General features: G+C 41.9%; 1 protein-coding gene across 1 annotated transcript in view; it reads left to right on the plus strand.

The window, feature by feature from the left end:
- LOC108698077 (mitochondrial carnitine/acylcarnitine carrier protein) overlaps positions 1–17,616 on the plus strand; it is a 35,751-nt gene that overhangs the window by 122 nt on the left and 18,013 nt on the right. The gene's annotated exons all lie outside the window — the stretch shown is intronic.

Raw genomic sequence — 17,616 nt, forward strand, 5'->3', positions numbered from 1 at the left:
AAAAGGACACTAAAGATACCGGTTCAATGACTGATTATAGGATTTGTTTTCTGCATTCCTGGGTGTTCCTAAATTCTTGCTAACTTTATTCCTGGACTTTGACCTTGCCTGAACCTTGATTTTTGCTCCTATTCTACCTGCCTATTGAACTACTGCTGGATTCTGACTATGATTACTCTGAATGAATACAATGATTCCTATTTGTTACCATGAATTTGGACATTGTCTTAACCTACGTACTACGTTCTGGCAGGAAAGGGTCCAGAGAGTCAAGAATGTAGTACCTATGTTTTCTCCCCCAGCCTTCTTGGTTTGCGATTCCGCTCAGTTCCAGCGATGTGATCAGCTATCCCAACCCCTAGGCAACCTACATAGGGCCTACAGTTGACCCTCCTTCAACTAGATTGCCCCAGCGCAGTAGTAGTGGCCCCTGCATTGTTTAAACCTCAAATTCACACTGTAATCCCCTGTATTGTTCACACCTGTGATCCCCCTGTATTATTCACACTTGTGACACCTCTATTGTTTATATCCTAAAATCCTGTACTGTTGAGTACAGGACTGAGACCCAGATTGAAACTGCCACATTGTTCACCTGTTCACACTTTATACCAAATGCTAATGGGGCACCAGCACTGTGTCACTGTATGTAGTACATATTAGACTGCTCCTGATTCCTGTCTCCTGCTCTGTTCTGTCCTCCCTCCCTGTGTGTGTCATACTTTGGTATTTGTTCTGGGGGTTTGTTAGCAATTGAAAATTATTGTTAGTGGTCCCTAAGGTGTTTAATCATATGCTGGGGTACTGTATTATACACAGGGGAGGAGGAGGTATATGGATTTATGTCTTATATGACTTAGTTTTTTTCACATATAAGTGACATCCTTGCCAGGGCAGGCACAAGGTAGTCCTAGTCCTAGGCAAGAGCTTCACTCAGTGCCCCCCTGTCCTGCATTACCATTTCCCTCCTTACCATGATGGTTTTTAAATAAAGAGAGCAAGATAATGTACAACACTTTTTCATTTATATTACTGCCCCCTGTACCTGTACCAGCAAGCTCAGCAGCCCTCCATCATACAGCCATCATATTGCCCCCAATCTTTACCTGTGTCAGCAGCAGCCAAAAATAAATCTGATCACATCATATTGCCCCCAAGTATTTATGTACCTGTGCCAGCGCCCAGCAGCAACAGCAAATATATGGGCCCCGAATCTGTACGTGGCTGTGCCAGCAGGAAGCTTTACACTTTCACAGTAATAGAGATAAAGTCTTCAGTTCAATGCAACTGTGCAAGGCTGAGAGCAGCGAGAGTCACACCAAGCAGCCCCCCAGCTCTCTGCCTCTCTCTGGCACCCAATCACATCAGTGACGTCATTGACACGTGTACACACGTCGCGCTACACGGCACAGAAGGAGCTATTACTTGCCGGCAAGAGTGGGAAGGTGAAGGAGATGGATTCCACCCAACTGGATGACCATCATTACTGAAACAACTTATTAAATAAACGCTTGAAAAAATAAAAAAAATCCCCTTAAAAGTGCACCCCTCAATAATGGCACCCTAGACAGCCACCTACTCTGCCTACCCCTAGTTCCGGCCTGATCCCTGCAGTGAGCACCAACCATTTGGTTTTTCGGTGTGCTATTAATGTGGACTTGGTCTTGCGGTAATGTGGGTGTGGTTTAAAGTGGTTTAACCCTCCACCATGTAGATTAGAAAAATTTTGGCCCTCTGTACCATAGAAGTTGGACAGCACTGCCCTAGGCAATGAGCATAGGCCCTCATAGTGACCTCCCTCCAACCAGATTGCACCAGCGCTGACCCTCACGTCCCAGCAAAGTGATCACCATGTGTTAGCTGCTCTCTTGCACCCCCATTACACACACTTATTATACATTTTTACCTACTTTGATTTTTTTATTGCATTTAGTCTTACTTTTTCCCCACTTTTGCATACACAAACCTACACACACATATATACACACAAATACATACACACACATACATTCACACGCACCTTTTGCAAGTGTACACATACATACATTTTTTTACTCTCTGCCTACTTATTTTTTCTTTTTATTAGTCATTTTATTGGTTTTATTACTGTTGAACTTGTTGAACTTCAGTTTTACAGTTACAGGTTACTGTTATTTTGCAGTATTAGTGTGTTTATTGCATTTTCATTAATATTATAGCATTTTCAGTTTTGTGCTGCATTCCATTACCATTTCTTACTTTTTCTTGATTGTTTCTTGTGTTTATTGGATTTTCAGTTCTGCATTGCCATTTATTTCTTTTTATCACATTGTGATTTGTGATCTGGTGTTCTGAACGCAAATCACACGGTGTAATCTGCTTTATTTTATTGGTTTTATAGCATTTTTAGAGGTTTTAGTGTATATTTGGTTTTGTGCTGCATTTCACAGTTTGGTTAGTGATCAGGAATTCTGATAGTAAATCACACAGTGTAATCTGTTTTCTTTATTTTATTGGTTATATTGTATTTGTACTGATATATTGCATATTCAGTTTTTCATTACTGGTTCTGCGTTGCTCTTAATTTTTTATTGCTTGTGTTATCATTGCTGTTTTAGAACTTGTTTTTGCCATAAAATTGTTATTGATTAGTGGGGTTACTGACCAGGTATTCGAATCACACTGTATAATCACTTACGTTGATATTAGGTTGAAGTTGTTGAGTGGTGTTTTATTTGGTGTTGATTGTCTTGTGAGTGAGAGTGAAGTTTTTGCCAGAAGATTCCAGGGAGTTCAAGGGGTTGGGTTCTGTTATGGGCCAGACTGTTGGCTCTTTTGGCAGGTGCATAGGGCTAACATACTTTTTCAGTTCATCAAGAATGCAAGGGAGTTCAAGGGGTTTGGCACATAGGTTTTGTTTATCTTAATTTTTTTTCTACCTATGTAAGTGCTGCAGTAGTTTTACTAGAAATAATCTTTCTTTTTCTGGCTACAGGCTTAGGGATTTTCATACTGTGAAATCACTTGATTTCTTTATTTTTATCCCTCTGATTGTAAGCTTTTTGGACTAGGGTATATATTTTGTTGACAGCATGGCCAAAAGGTTTTCTTCAGTTGAAGATGGTGCTGCTCTATGCATGGCATCTAGCTCAGAGGAGTTTAGTGACGCTGATTCTTAGTATGTGCCCCCTGCATCAGATAGTGACTCCTCTACTGATCAGTCACTGGGTGGTAGTAGCATCACCCTTACTGCCCTCGAGGAGCCCATGGAGCTTGAGCAGGATGTGGATGATCAGGGTGATGAGCAAGAGGGCAATAGGGCTGATACTGCAACTGGAGGAGAGCCTGTGTGGGGCCTCCTCATAACTTTTCCCCTGAAATCCCCCATTTACTGCAGTCTCAGGTGTAAAGGTGGACACTAGGTATCTTGACCTCGTTGTTTTTTTCCAATTATTTATGACTGAGGCCATCCTACAGGATATGGTCTTCTATACAAATTTGTATGCCAAGCAATATATTGCCCAAAATCCGTTACCAAGATATGCTCAAGCACATGCATGGCATCCCACAGATGTTAACAAGAAGAAGAGGTTTGTGGGCCTCACTTTAGCAATGGGTCTCATTAAAGCAAATACAAACAAGTTTACAAACAAAATTAACAAAGTGACCCTTATAAACATTTTCTTACCCATAAGCCCAAAAATGTGTCCTTAGCTCCATCTTATGGCCAAAGAACAATCTGCATCAACACACTAGGATTTTATTTTTGAGGTATAGACATTCAGCTTTTTGTAGAATTGAGATTCACACAGCCATGATTTTTGTGTGCTCATGCCACAAATTAAAATATGTATGCTGTTGTGGTATAGACTACTAAAGTGGGTTGATTTGGGTTGACAGTGACTATTTGGTGGCAAGATATTTTTAATACAAGGTCACCATAGACGTAAAGATTTTTCTTTGGTGAAAGACTAATTTTAGTAAAATCTGACCAATCCGTCAAATTATCATGAAGTTAGTGGGAATTGAACGATTGTACATCTTGAGATTTTTTGTCGGAAAATTCACTGGCCAAGTTAAAAAAAAATTTATTGGTCCCAGTGCAATCTACCTATGTTTGCAGGGCCAAGCAGGCAGCTACCCTCAGTTTTACTGGCAATATCGCCTGAAATGATCTTTTTAGTTGATGGACAAATCGTACATTTAAACGATCGTTTTGAGATAATCGTGGTCTCACAATAATGAAAATATTTTTACATCTATGGCCAGCTTTAGTGTTCTAACAGTACCATCCTCCCCCCCCCCAAAAAAAAAAGAAAAAGCAGCACTTTCAAAGAAATTGAGTACAGATATAATGAAAGGGTCCAAAGAAGCTCAGCTAAATTAATAAAGTTAAGTAGAATATTTAGTAAGTGTTTATTACTTGTCGGGGAATCTGAGAGAAATCTTGTTGCGTCTGTTCTTTTTCTTCTTCTCCTATTTCCTTAGGAAATGTGCATTTCTGCAAAGAATAGCCTCCAGAATTTTGCATATATGAAGGAAAGGTCTGCACTTCTACAAAGCTGAAGGTGTGTATGTTCAGAACTTATACAATTTGTAGGGTATTTCACAGGTACAGGGGGGAAATCTGCAAGGTGTGATTTTAGAACACAGCTTCAAATTTACCTATTGCCCCAGTTTTTGAATGCTTGGTGGCCGCATCTTCAGGTGCACCAATATATGTGGGGTATCTTTTTGTTAGTTGAAGACAGACCTTTAGTAGGCTTTTTAGTTGTCATGGCAATTTTGGGGAGAAATCTAACTTTGTGGTTTGACATGAAATAAAGAAAAGTTCCAAAGTTAAATTTCTCCCCAAAATTGCCAGGACAACTAAAAAAACCTTCTAAATATCAATCTCCAACTTCTCCCAAACATGTATGGGTACACCCAAAGACACAGCCTCCAAACACGCCAAAACAGGGTTAATACACGAGCAATATCAGCTGGAAAGTTTGGGACTGTGCCTTGCAGTTCTTCAGTCTAAACACCCACTTACCTGTGAAATAGTCTCCACAAACTATATTTCTCCTTGGTCTGCTTGGGGGACACAGGAAAAATGGGGTATAGCTAACACCACTAGGAGGCAGGACACAACTAAAAAGAAACAAACCCCTCCTGATCAGTTTTTAGTTGTGTCCTCAGGAGGTTAGGACATAGGCTCCTATTTGGAGTTAGTTTTTATTTTTTGTTTTTCTCTTTTATTTATTTTATTATTTATTTATTTTTATTCCTTCACTGAGGCTGGAATGGGCATCCACACTGCGTGCTTTGCCTTCATTCCCCCTCCAACTGGATGTCTCCGGGGTCTCTTTGTGCTCTGGCACTGACCACCCAGGCTTAGGTTTTATCCCCCTTCAGCTACAGTGGGGATGAACCGTCTGGCCAGTAGACTGTGCAGAACTGGGCAGGTAAGCACCATTTTGTTTTTACCTTGCCCTGTTCCCTGGCGTATATCAAGATTGGGTTCACCGCAATTCTAGCAACCTGGCGTTTCCCCTCTGCTCAGCTCTGCCTGCAGCATCGGTAAGGGATTATATACCTCTCCCTCACTGGACACAGCGCACTCCTCACAGCCCTGCTGGTTCAGCACCACACGCCGCATTGGCGCCTCCTTCACTTCCGCCCAGCAGTCCTCCACCCGGAAGTGCGTACAACTAGCGCATCACTCCGGATAGGCGGTCCCTTCTCTTCGTGCCCTTACAGGAGTGGGACAGGCATTCTGCGCAGCTTCTGCCTCATGGATCAGCTCCCTAGCGATCCTCCACTTAGGCACACGGGTCTCTCTGACACACAGCCCCTGTCTCCTATCAGTGCGATCTCTCCATTATTCATCTGCACTGTTTCCCTCATCTGAACAGCTATGCAAGGCTGCCACATGGACATCCATAATTTTGGCAAATTCTACCACTTTGATACCTTTGTGGCATCTGACACCCGCTACAGCAGGAAAAGGTACTTCAAGCCGTGGTGGCTAGTTCCACGTCGGCCTCTACCCCCACCCGTAATTCTTGGGACAGCTTTGGTATGTCCCCATTGTTCCTGTGTCCCCCAAGCAGACCAAGGAGAAATGTAGATTTTGTGTACTCACCGTTAAATCTCTTTCTCTCCAGTCGCTTGGGGGACACAGGACTTCCCTCCCTGGTGAGGCCTTCACGTGTTCCTTCAGACATGGTCTCTAGTGTATATTCTTCATGTATATAGTTTTATGGCTTCATGTTTTATTGGTAACCTCCTGTTCCGTACTTTGGTACAAACTGATCTGGCTCCGCCTGGGAGCTGGGGTATAGCAGGAGGAGGAGGGGTTAGTTTCTTTTTTGTTGTGTCCTGCCTCCTAGTGGTGTTAGCTATACCCCATTGTTCCTGTGTCCCCCAAGCCACTGGAGAAAAAGAGATTTAATGGTGAGTACACAAAATCTCGTTATTGCTTGAGAGTGCGCACCTTTAGCTATTCAGTGGGCACAGTTCTCCATGGAAGTTTGTGGTTTTACCTGAAACAAAGAAAAGAAAGTTCCAAATTTCTATGAAGAACTGTGCCTACAGATCTACATATAGGAATGCAAAGATGGCTCCGCTGAATAGCTACAGGCATGCAATTTCAAGCAATATATAGTTTATGGGGGGTATTTCACAGGTAATGGGGTGTTTAGACTGAAGAACTGCAAGGTGTGCACCTAGAGCACAGCCCAATACTTTGCAACTGAAATGGCTCGTATATTGACCCAGTTTTGGGGTGTTTGAAGGTCATATCTTTAGGTGCACCCATACATGCAGGGCATCATATTGTTCTTGTCATGACAATTTTGGTGAGAAATCTAACTTTGGGAACTTTTTTTTCTTTATTTTAGGTCAAACCACAAACTGCTACGGAGAACTGCGCCCACAGATCTGCATGTAGGAAAGCAAGGATGGCACCGCTGAATAGCTACAAGTGTGCTCTTTCAAGCAATATATAGTTTGTGGGGGGTATTTCACAGGTAAGGGGGTGTTTAGATGGAAGAACTGCAAGGTGTGCACCTAGAGCACAGTCCCAAGCTTTCCAGCTGAAATGCTCTTGTGTATTGACCCTGTTTTGGGGTGTTTGGAGGCCGCATATTTAGTTGTACCCATACATGCAGTTCTACGGAGAACTGCGGCAAAAATATCTTCATGTAGGAAAGCAAGGATGGTGTCGCTGAATTTCTGCAGGTGTGCACTTTCAAGCAATATATAGTTTGTGGGGGCTATTTCACAGTTAAAGGGGGTGTTTAGACTGAAAAACTGCAAGGTGTGCAGAGCGCAGTCCCAAGATTTGCAGCTGAAATTGCTCTTGTGTATTGATCCTGTTTTGGGGTGTTTGGAGGCCGCATATTTAGTTGCTCCCATACATGCAGGGTATCATTTTGTTAAGGAGAAATTGGAGATTGATTCTTAGCAGGTTGTTTTTAGTTCTCATGGCAATTTTGGGGAGAAATTTAACTTTGGAACTTTTCTTTTCTTCTACAGAGAACTGCACCCACAGATCTGCATGTAGGAAAGCAAGGATGGTTGTGCTGAATAGCTGCAGGTGTGCACTTTCAAGCAATATATCATTTGTGGGGGGTATTTCACAGGTAAGGGGGTGTTAAGACCGAAGAACTGCAAGGTGTGCACCTAGAGTGCTGACCCAAACTTTCCAGCTAAAATTGCTTTTGTGTATTGACCCTGTTTGGGGGTGTTTGGAGGCCGCGTCTTTAGGTGCACCCATACATGCAGTTCTATGGAGAACTGCGCCCACAGATCTGCATGTAGGAAAGCAAGAATGGTGCCGCTGAATAGCTGCAGGTGTGTACTTTCAAGCAATATATTGTTTGGGGGGCTATTTCACAGGTAAGGGGGTGTTTAGACGGAAGAACTGCAAGGTGTGCACCTAGAGCACAGTCCCAAGCTTTCCAGCTGAAATTGCTCTTGTGTATTGACCCTGTTTTGGGGTGTTTGGTGGCCGCATATTTAGTTGCACCCATACATGCAGGGTATCAATTTGTTAAGGAGAAGTTGGATATTGATTCTTAGCAGGTTGTTTTTAGTTGTCATGGCAATTTTGGGGAGAAATTTAGCTTTGGAACTTTTCTTTATTTTAGGTCAAACCACAAACTTCTATGGAGAACAGCGCCCACAGATCTGCATGTAGGAAAGCAAGGATGGCACCGCTGAATAGCTACAGATATTCACTTTCAAGCATTATATAGTTTGTGGGGGTTATTTCACAGGTAAGGGGGTATTTAGACTGAAGAACTGCAAGGTGTGCACTTGGAGCGCAAGCCCAAACTTTCCAGCTGAAATTGCTCTTGTGTATTGACCCTGTTTTGGGGAGTTTGGAGGCTGTCTTTAGGTGCACCCATACATGCAGTTCTACAGAGAACTGCTGCAAAAAGATCTGCATGTAGGAAAGCAAGGAGGGTTCCACTGAATAGCTGCAGGTGTGCACTTTCAAGCAATATATAGTTTGTGGGGGCTATTTCACAGTTAAGGGGGTGTTTAGACTGAATATCTGCAAAGTGTGCACCTAGAGCGCAGTCCCAAGCTTTCCAGCTGAAATTGCTCTTGTGTATTGACCTTGTTTTTAGTGTGTTTGGAGGCCGCATCTTTAGGTGCACCCATACAGGGTATCATTTTGTTCGGGAGAAGTTGGAGATTGATACTCGGCAGGTTTCTTTTCTTGTCATGACAATTTTGGGGAGAAATCTAACTTCTGAACTTTTTTTTTTTATGTTTGGTCAAACCTCAAACTGCTATGGAGATCTGTGCCCACAGATCTGCATGTAGGAAAGCAAGGATGGTGCCACTGAATATCTACAGGTATGGACTTTCAAGCAATATATAGTTTGCGGTGGAGTATTTCACCGGTAAGGGGGTGTTTAGACTGAAGAACTGCAAGATGTGCACCTAAAGCACAGCCCCAAACTTTCCAGCTAAAATTGCTCTTGTGTATTGACCTTGTTTTGGGGTGTTTGGAGGCCGTGTCATTAGGTGCACCTATACATGCAGTGTATAATTTTGTTTGGAAGAAATTGGAGATTGATACTTAGCATTTTTTTTTTCTTGTCATGGCAATTTTGGGGAGAAATATAACTGTGGAACTTTTTTTTTCTTTTTTTTGGTCAAACCACAAACTTCTACGGAGAACTGCACCCACAGATATGCACGTATAGGAAGGATAGCGTCCCTGAATAGCTACAGGTGTGCACTTTTAATCAATAGGTAAGGGGGTATTTAAACTAAAAAACTGCAAGGTGTGCACCTAGAGAGCAGCCCCAAACTTTCCAGCTGAAATTGCTGTTGTGTATTTATTCTGTTTTGGGGTGTTTGGAGGCCGCATCTTTAAGTGCACCCATACATGCAGGGTATCATTTTGTTCAGGAGAAGTTGGAGTTTGATACTTTGCAGGGTTTTTTTAGTTGTCATTGCAATTTTGGGGAGAAATCTATCTTTGGAACTTTTCTTTTGTTTATTTTGGGTGAAACCGCAAATTCTATGGAGAACTGCGCCCACAGATCTGCATATAAGAAAGCAAGGATGGTGATGTTGAATAGCTATAGGTGTGCACTTTAGACTAAAGACCTGCAAGGTGTGCACATAGAGCGCAGACCCAACTTTATAGCTAGAACTGCCCTTCTGTATTGCCCTTGTTTTGGGGCGTTTGGAGGCCACTTCTTTAGGTGCACCGATACATGTGGGGCATCGTTTTCTTCAGGAAAACTTGTTTTTTGATATTTGGGTTCATTTGAAACTTTTTATTTGAGTATTTTCACAAATTCCCTCTCTGACTTTGATACTTTGGTGATGTTTCAGAAATAAAAGCAAAATTCCGAAAAATTATGTTGCGTTTTAGGGTGATCTGTAGGATGGAAGCTACATTTAGAGCAAAAACTACACCACAGCTAAAAACCTAGACATATGTGGTTTCTAAAAATATCTAACTTAAGGGGGTATTTCATTTCTATCGTTAGCTATGCTATGTTAACCTAGAGATGCCCTATCGTGTTCCAATGTAACTTGTACAAAATGCTGTTTTATTATTGGGGTGTCTTTTGGACAAGAAAAGTGGGATACCAATACATATCTGGTATCATTAGTCAATGTAATTTTTCTTTGAAATGAAACACAAAATAAAAATACTTTATTCCTTATTTCACATTTTTTTTATTACATATTTCACTCAAAATTTTTGTTATATCTCCAGAAAAAGTACACAATATTTTTTCAGTATTCAACCCCAATTCATTACTGGCAGGGAAAAGGTTAAAGCTTCCATACCCCTTGGCCCAGACTTCTCAACTTGGTACTGATAGACCCTTGATAAGATGTTTGCTACATGCTATACTAATTAATGCTTTATGTGTTTTCAGGAGCAGAACATTATTGGAATGAGAGAAGGGTTTACTGAACCTGTGAATGATGAGTATTTTATGGCTTTTTGTTATTGATTCTGGTGTCAGCACCCAGAGACTTTCCTATAGGAGTCGAGAGGATGGAGTGGGGAGACCCTCTTGTGAGTTAACTGCACAACTGCTCACAACAATCCCATCATAATAAAGCTGCATTTTAAGCATAGTTAATAGCAAAACTACCGGGGTTGTGATCACACCAAGGCCTGCACCCTCAACTGGATCTGACAGATGCGCTGATAGGAAATCTGGCTCTAAACTTCATTCAGAAAGGTTAGTTACATTACTGTAGCATATTGATTTCTTATGATTAAAATATTTCAATATTTCCTGAATTCTGTTGCTCTATTAAAAGCAATGAAAACATTTTAAAATATATAATTGTCATTCTAAAATATGTGCGCTCTAAGAAGGATCAATACTGTAACCCACTTTAAAATTTCCCATTATGCTAGTGATGAAAATGACATGGAATAAACATTTACTTGTGATCAGAGGTCTGTATTGAGATAAAACTGCCCTTTTAAAGAGCAGCCTTCTACTATACTAATGTTTTATATAATTTCAGGAACAGGAGATGATTTTTTAATTGGCTGTCATTTATAGTTTTACATTTTTTAAAAATATCTTACTCTTTTCAGCTTTCCAATGGGGCTGGCTGACTCAATCTAAAGAACAAATGCTCTGTAAGGCTACACATTTATTTATGTGTTTATTGTATTACTTTTCTTTTATTCGGGTCCTCGTCTAGTCATATTCTAGTTTCTTATTTAAACCAGTGCATGGTTGCTGTGGTAAATTGGACCCTAGTAACCAGACTGATGAAATTGCAAACTGAAGAGCTGCTGAATAAAACAACTAAACTGAAAAATAGTAAGGAATGAAAACCAACTGTCACTGTCTGTCATACTTAAAGTTAACTCAAAGGGTACACAACCCCATTTATTAAACTACGGTTCGATTAAGATTGACTATTTTTCAGTGGCTCTGGTGCAAAATACAGTGTGTCTCACCCCTATGTGTACTATTTTGACTCAATTAATACAAACTACCTTTATTATACTGATCACTCACTTATTATAGCTTTATAATATAGGGTACTGTATGCCTCCCACTCCCTGTACTCTACTGGGTAATAATAAGTGTTTTTTTGTTCTGGGCACCCCAATATTATTGTTGTATTATGCATCCTACATTATGTGTCACCCCCACTTGTACTCTACTACCTTTATTACACTGGACACCCCATAATATGGGTGTATAATACATGATACAGTGTTTCTTACCCCATTTATACTCTATAGTGGGTACCCCTTATTATTGGTCTTTTGTGCAAGCTATAGTGTCACCCCCTACTTGGGTCAAGTACTGATTTCCCTGTTATTATGGGATTAGGGACTGGCCATCTGTGAATTTGGGCAAATGCCTGTTGGGCTGCTGTCTGTGCAATGTAAATGGGCCACACGGTCCTCTCTGCACAGCCTGCTGTCCCGATACTGTGGATTTAATGAGGCTGCTGTTGCTGACAAACACAACTAGATGTTGCCTATTTCTCATGTGACTGTAGCTCCTCTGCAGTTTTTCAAAGTACTTCTGGAACTTTTAACTGCAAAGTTTTAAAAGTTTCCACTGAATGATCTTTTTTTTTTTTTTTTTAATTTTAATGGGGAACCCTGGCCACCAATGGTTTTTTAACTGGGGGGCTGGTCACCAAATATTTTTGGTAATTTTTTTTCAGAGGTCCTGACTACTTCTTCCCCCTAATTTTATTGGGGGGGCCTTGATCATCAATGTTTTCTTTTTAGCTTGTGTGGGTGGTGGAGCTTGGTTGCCAATGTCACACATGAATACATGTATGGGACCTGTTATTCAGAATTCTTGAGACCTGGTGTTTTACAGATAACCTATCTTTCCAAAATTTGGATCTACATACTTTGTCTGCTAGAAAATCATGTAAACATTGAATAAACATTAAATAATCCCAATAATCTGATTTTGCTCCAATAAAGACTAATTATATCTTAGTTTTGGCTCAGTACAATGCTCTGTTTTATTATTACAGAGCAAATGAAATCAGTTTTTAACATTTGGATTGTTTGATTGTAATGGAGTCTATCTGAGATGGCCTTTCCGTAATTTGGAGCTTTCTGGGATAATGGGTTTCCAGTTAACCAATCCCATACCTGATTTGGGTTGCTTTGATTTTTTTTGGCTAGGGCTGCTTTTTTTCTCCCAGTCCGACCCTGTTATGGGGGTATAATATATGCTATGGCATGTCTCATCCCTACTTACTGTTTGAATACTAAAGTGTTGCTCATTTGTTAATTTATTCAACACCCATAATAGATACAAAATGTAATGAGGGCCCTGCCCTTATTTGATTTTGCATTTGATGCAAATACATTCCTACACTAAACAACAATTTGTTAGTAGCATTCTAGCACATCAGCTTATTCTATGTAAAGCAATAATACAGCATGTATGTGCTTAGTAATAATTTTCTTGTAATATAGACAAATGCGACATACAGATGACTGGGAAGTTAAGTAGGGTGCAATGCATAATTAAACCATACTTATCTGAAACATTATGCATCTGTTTTGGGAATATTTTTTAGATCATATCAAATGTCAGGATACATGGCATTCTGACAGATACCATTAAAGGAATTTTCAGCATACAAATTCTTGAGTGGACAGAATTATGAGCTATAGTTACTAATCTGATAAAGCACAAATGTTATGAACTTTGTTTTCAGCAGTGGGATGGATTATGAATATCTAAACCTGATCTCTTCATGAGGTGAGTAAGGTAAGTTGGAACCCCTGCACTACAAAATGCACACATTGAATGTTTACCAGCAAGACAGGAGATAAGCTTTTCGCTACTGTCCCGTCTGCTAGCTCCGGCTCGACTGTATTGTGGGGGAAGAAGGCATGACCCCTTTACGGAGGACAGACAGTAGAGCCTGGTCGCTTGGAGCATGTAAGTTGAGGAGTAACTCCGCTCTGTACACAAAGGATCTAGCCCTCAATGTCCAAGTATGGAGTAGTGGGGTAAAAGCTAGCTCTTTACCTCTAAGGGTGCCTCAGCACATGCAAAGGGTGCAAAGAGCTTCCAAATTATTTTTAAACTATGACTTTTGTCCACAATTGTTAGGGAACAAAGATAACAGGCTTTCTCTCACCTTCCTATATTCATCTCCCAACACAAGTACCAATCTTTTACCTTTTCCCTAAACTCTACTAACTGCCATGCCCCTATAAAACATCAGCAATGCTCAATATTCCCAATCTTTTCCAATCCTCAAAGTCCTAAAACCAACCCGTAACACCTTCACACTCGCCCTCACCCCTAACCTATCCCTTCCTTTGGTACTAAAGTACCAGAATCTTCACCCTTCCCTATACCTTGCAAAATCACATGCAGACCATCAAGTCTTCTCCAGCACCGCCCTGTCTTTTTCCTACCAGCTAAATGAATTTACAACACCTTTAGGGAACAAATAGAACACAAAGCCTTTCCTCTACCTTTCCCGTATTCATCATCCCCAACACAATTGGCAAGTATTTACCTTTCACCATAACTGCCTGTACAGGCCACAACCCTCTCACAGAAAAATAACGCCAACCACCTCAAAATCTTCAGGAACGCCCTTTCTTTATCTCACAGAGTCACTAAACACAACAAATCATGTAACACCCCCCTAAACTCCCCCTCGCTTTGGTACCCGGAATGCTAGTCAAAATCTTTGTCCCTTATGCCCTATAGGACCCTGGTATCGGCCCAGCCCCCTACAAAATACACGTATCCCTAATCTTGCGCCATGCCCTACACGCCCCCACAAAATCACAGCAACACCCGTTAATCTTCCCCATTCCTATTTTTTACAACCGTTAAAGCTCTTAACCCCAACACTAACCCCTAAAAGAGTAACCTATTACCTCTAATAACAAGGCATAATCACTCCATGGCAGCATATCTCTAAACAACTATACACATAACCTAAAACCCAAAACCACGAATACCCACAGCCTAACGCCAATACCCAGGTCACGGTCAATGCCTAATACAGACTAACCAGTCCGCCCCCCCCCCTCCCCCCGCCCCCCCCCCTCCCCCCCCCCCCCCCCCACCCCCCCCCCACCCCCCCCCGCCCCCCCCACCCCCCCTCCCACCCCCCTCCCCACCCCCCCACCCGCCCCCCCCCCCCCCCCACCCCCCCCCGCCCCCCCCCCCCCCCCACCCCCTCCCCCCCCCCCCCCCGCCCCCCGCCCCCTTAGAAGCATACCCAGCCCTCAATAACCCAAACCCTTAACACCAAATACCTAGCACTAACACGAATATCCTGCACCTAATAACACAAACCCTAGAATTACCGATAATCCTCTAAAAACCTAATCCCATAAACCCTATACCAGACTAAAGAACCCTAAAACTACACAACGAGCTAGAAACAAAGATCCTAACCCTACGTGAACCACAGCCACACCCGGTCTAATACCGACAGAACCTAATATACTAACACCTAATACTTGCTAACCCTAAACAACAACTACCTAAACCACTATGAAATACCACACACTAATACCGCGAACACCTAAGTACTGCAGGGGCGCAACCCTAATACATCTTAACCCTCCAATAACAACGCCTAGATACACTAACCGCCTAATCGCCAACCCTAAACCCTGAATTACCAACTAACCCTAATACCTAACTCTAGGATTACCTAACCGCTAATTACACAGCTACCTAACCCGAATACTAACCTAATACTCGAGAATCCTAACCCACTGAAGCAAACCCTAATAAGTAACGAGCCTAACACCCAACCCTGGACCCCAATACCCAAATCCCCCTAACCTATAGCCCAAGCCGCTAATACCTAACCCTACATACACTAACCCTTAATCACAATAACCCTAATACCCAGATCCTAACCAAATACCTAACCCCCCCTAGACCCTAATGAATCTAACCGCTAACCCCTAACTGACACTAACCCGTAACGCCTATACGCAGCCACCTAACCCTAATCTAACCAACCCTATAACCCTATCACACTAACTAATCCCAATACCGCAACTACTAACCTAATACCCTAATATTCAACCTATACCCCAATTACACTCAACCTAACAATACCCAAATCTCCCGAGAGGACCCAATCCTAACCCTAAGAGACACTAACACCTAATACACAACCTAACCCTAATACCTAAACCTAAGGACCAAGCCCTAACCCCAAGAGTACTAATCCAAATACATCCAACCCCTAACCTAATATCAACCTGCTAATACCCATCTCTAACCCTAATACTCCACTAATACCTAATGCCCCCAAACCTTAATCCACTAAAGTAATGGCCCATACCAACACTAACCAAATGCCCTAGGTACCCTATCCCTAATACCCAACCCTAAGACACTAATCTCAACGACAGTATAACCCTAAAATACCCAATCCTAACCCTAAATCACTCTAACCCAGCAGCCTACCCTAATACACTAACCCTAAACCACTAATCCACTTAACCCTACACCCTAATAACCCAAACCCTAACCCTAATATTAACCCGAACCGCTAACTACCTCAATAACTAACCTAAACCCTAAAACCAGCCTAACCCTATATACCTCACCCTAACACCCAACCCTACCCCTAACCCTAAATACACTCATACCCATCCTAACAACTGATACATAACGCCCTAATACACAACCGCGAAATACCCCAATAACCCTAAATCACCTACCCATCCAATCTCTATACAGGCAGTGCCTAATCACTAGCCTATACCAGGCCCTAGAACCAAATAACCCTAGCACCTATATGCTAAAACCCTAATACCATCAATCCCGCACCCTAATACGCATAACGCCCTAATACCTAAATCCACTAACCTAATACGCCTAACCTAAACAGCAACAGAACTCAAAAATCCCTAACCCTAGTAGGCTATCCGCTGGCCGGTAATACCCAACCCTAATACCTGAAACCTAATAACTAACCCTAACACATGATAATGATAAATACCCTAAAACCCTAATACTACAAACCCTAATATCACCTAACGCCTAATCACTAGCCAACCTAAATAGCACTACTCCTAATACCCAACCCTGAACCGCGTAATTACAATACAACCTTAATACAGCGTACACGCCTAATACCTAGACCCAATACAGCCCTACCCACTAAACTAAGATCTAAAGCCCTAAATTACCCAACCCCTACACCTAATGACCAACCTAATAAGTAACCACTAAATGCAAACCTACCCACCAATACCCGCAACTCCCTAAACCCTATGCCCCGCCAACCATCAATGACCTGAACCCAAATATCCAACCCTAACCCAATTAACTTGGACCTAATATCCCCACCCTAAAACGGCCAACCCTAACCCTAATACACTGAACCCTTAGATGACCCAGACCCTAACCTAATACCCTAACCCTAATACCCAACCCTGAACACGCAAAACCTACCACTAATACCAATACCCCTAACCTAATATCCTATAACCCTAATACCACATTCTTAACCCGATGACCCTAACACTTAATTACCTACATCCCCAGACCTGTACCTAATAGCGTGCGGCCAACACTAACCAAAATCCTAGAACCCGATGGCGCCTTGTCCGCTAATATCCCAACCTCTAAACACTCAACTCTACACAATAACCCCTAATACCATCTAACCAAATACCATAAAAAACCTAAACCTAATACACTAACCCTAACCCTAATAGAACACCTTAAACCACATAATCTTCACCCACCCTAACACCTAGATACCTAACCTCACCCTAACCACTAAATACACTACACCCTAACCCCTAATACCCACCCTAACCGCTAATAACCTCCCCGCTAACACCCAACCTCTATCCCTATACCCAAATCCTAAGCCATGGCAAGACCTCCTTATAACTTAACCCTAAACGTAAACCTCATACGCCAAGCCCTAACCTATCCACCAGAACGCTAATAGACACTAAACCCTAATACTAATCCTACGATACAATCCAACCTGAAATGACACTAACTCTAATACCTAAACCCTAATACACTAACCCTATTGATACCTACCCTATATACGCTCAACCCGAACCCGTACCGCCTTACTATCCAAAACCCGTAACCTAATACACTCTAACCGCTAATACCTTAACCCTAATCCCAC

This window comes from Xenopus laevis, chromosome 8L (assembly GCF_017654675.1).
Source record: "Xenopus laevis strain J_2021 chromosome 8L, Xenopus_laevis_v10.1, whole genome shotgun sequence".
NCBI lineage: Eukaryota > Metazoa > Chordata > Amphibia > Anura > Pipidae > Xenopus > Xenopus laevis.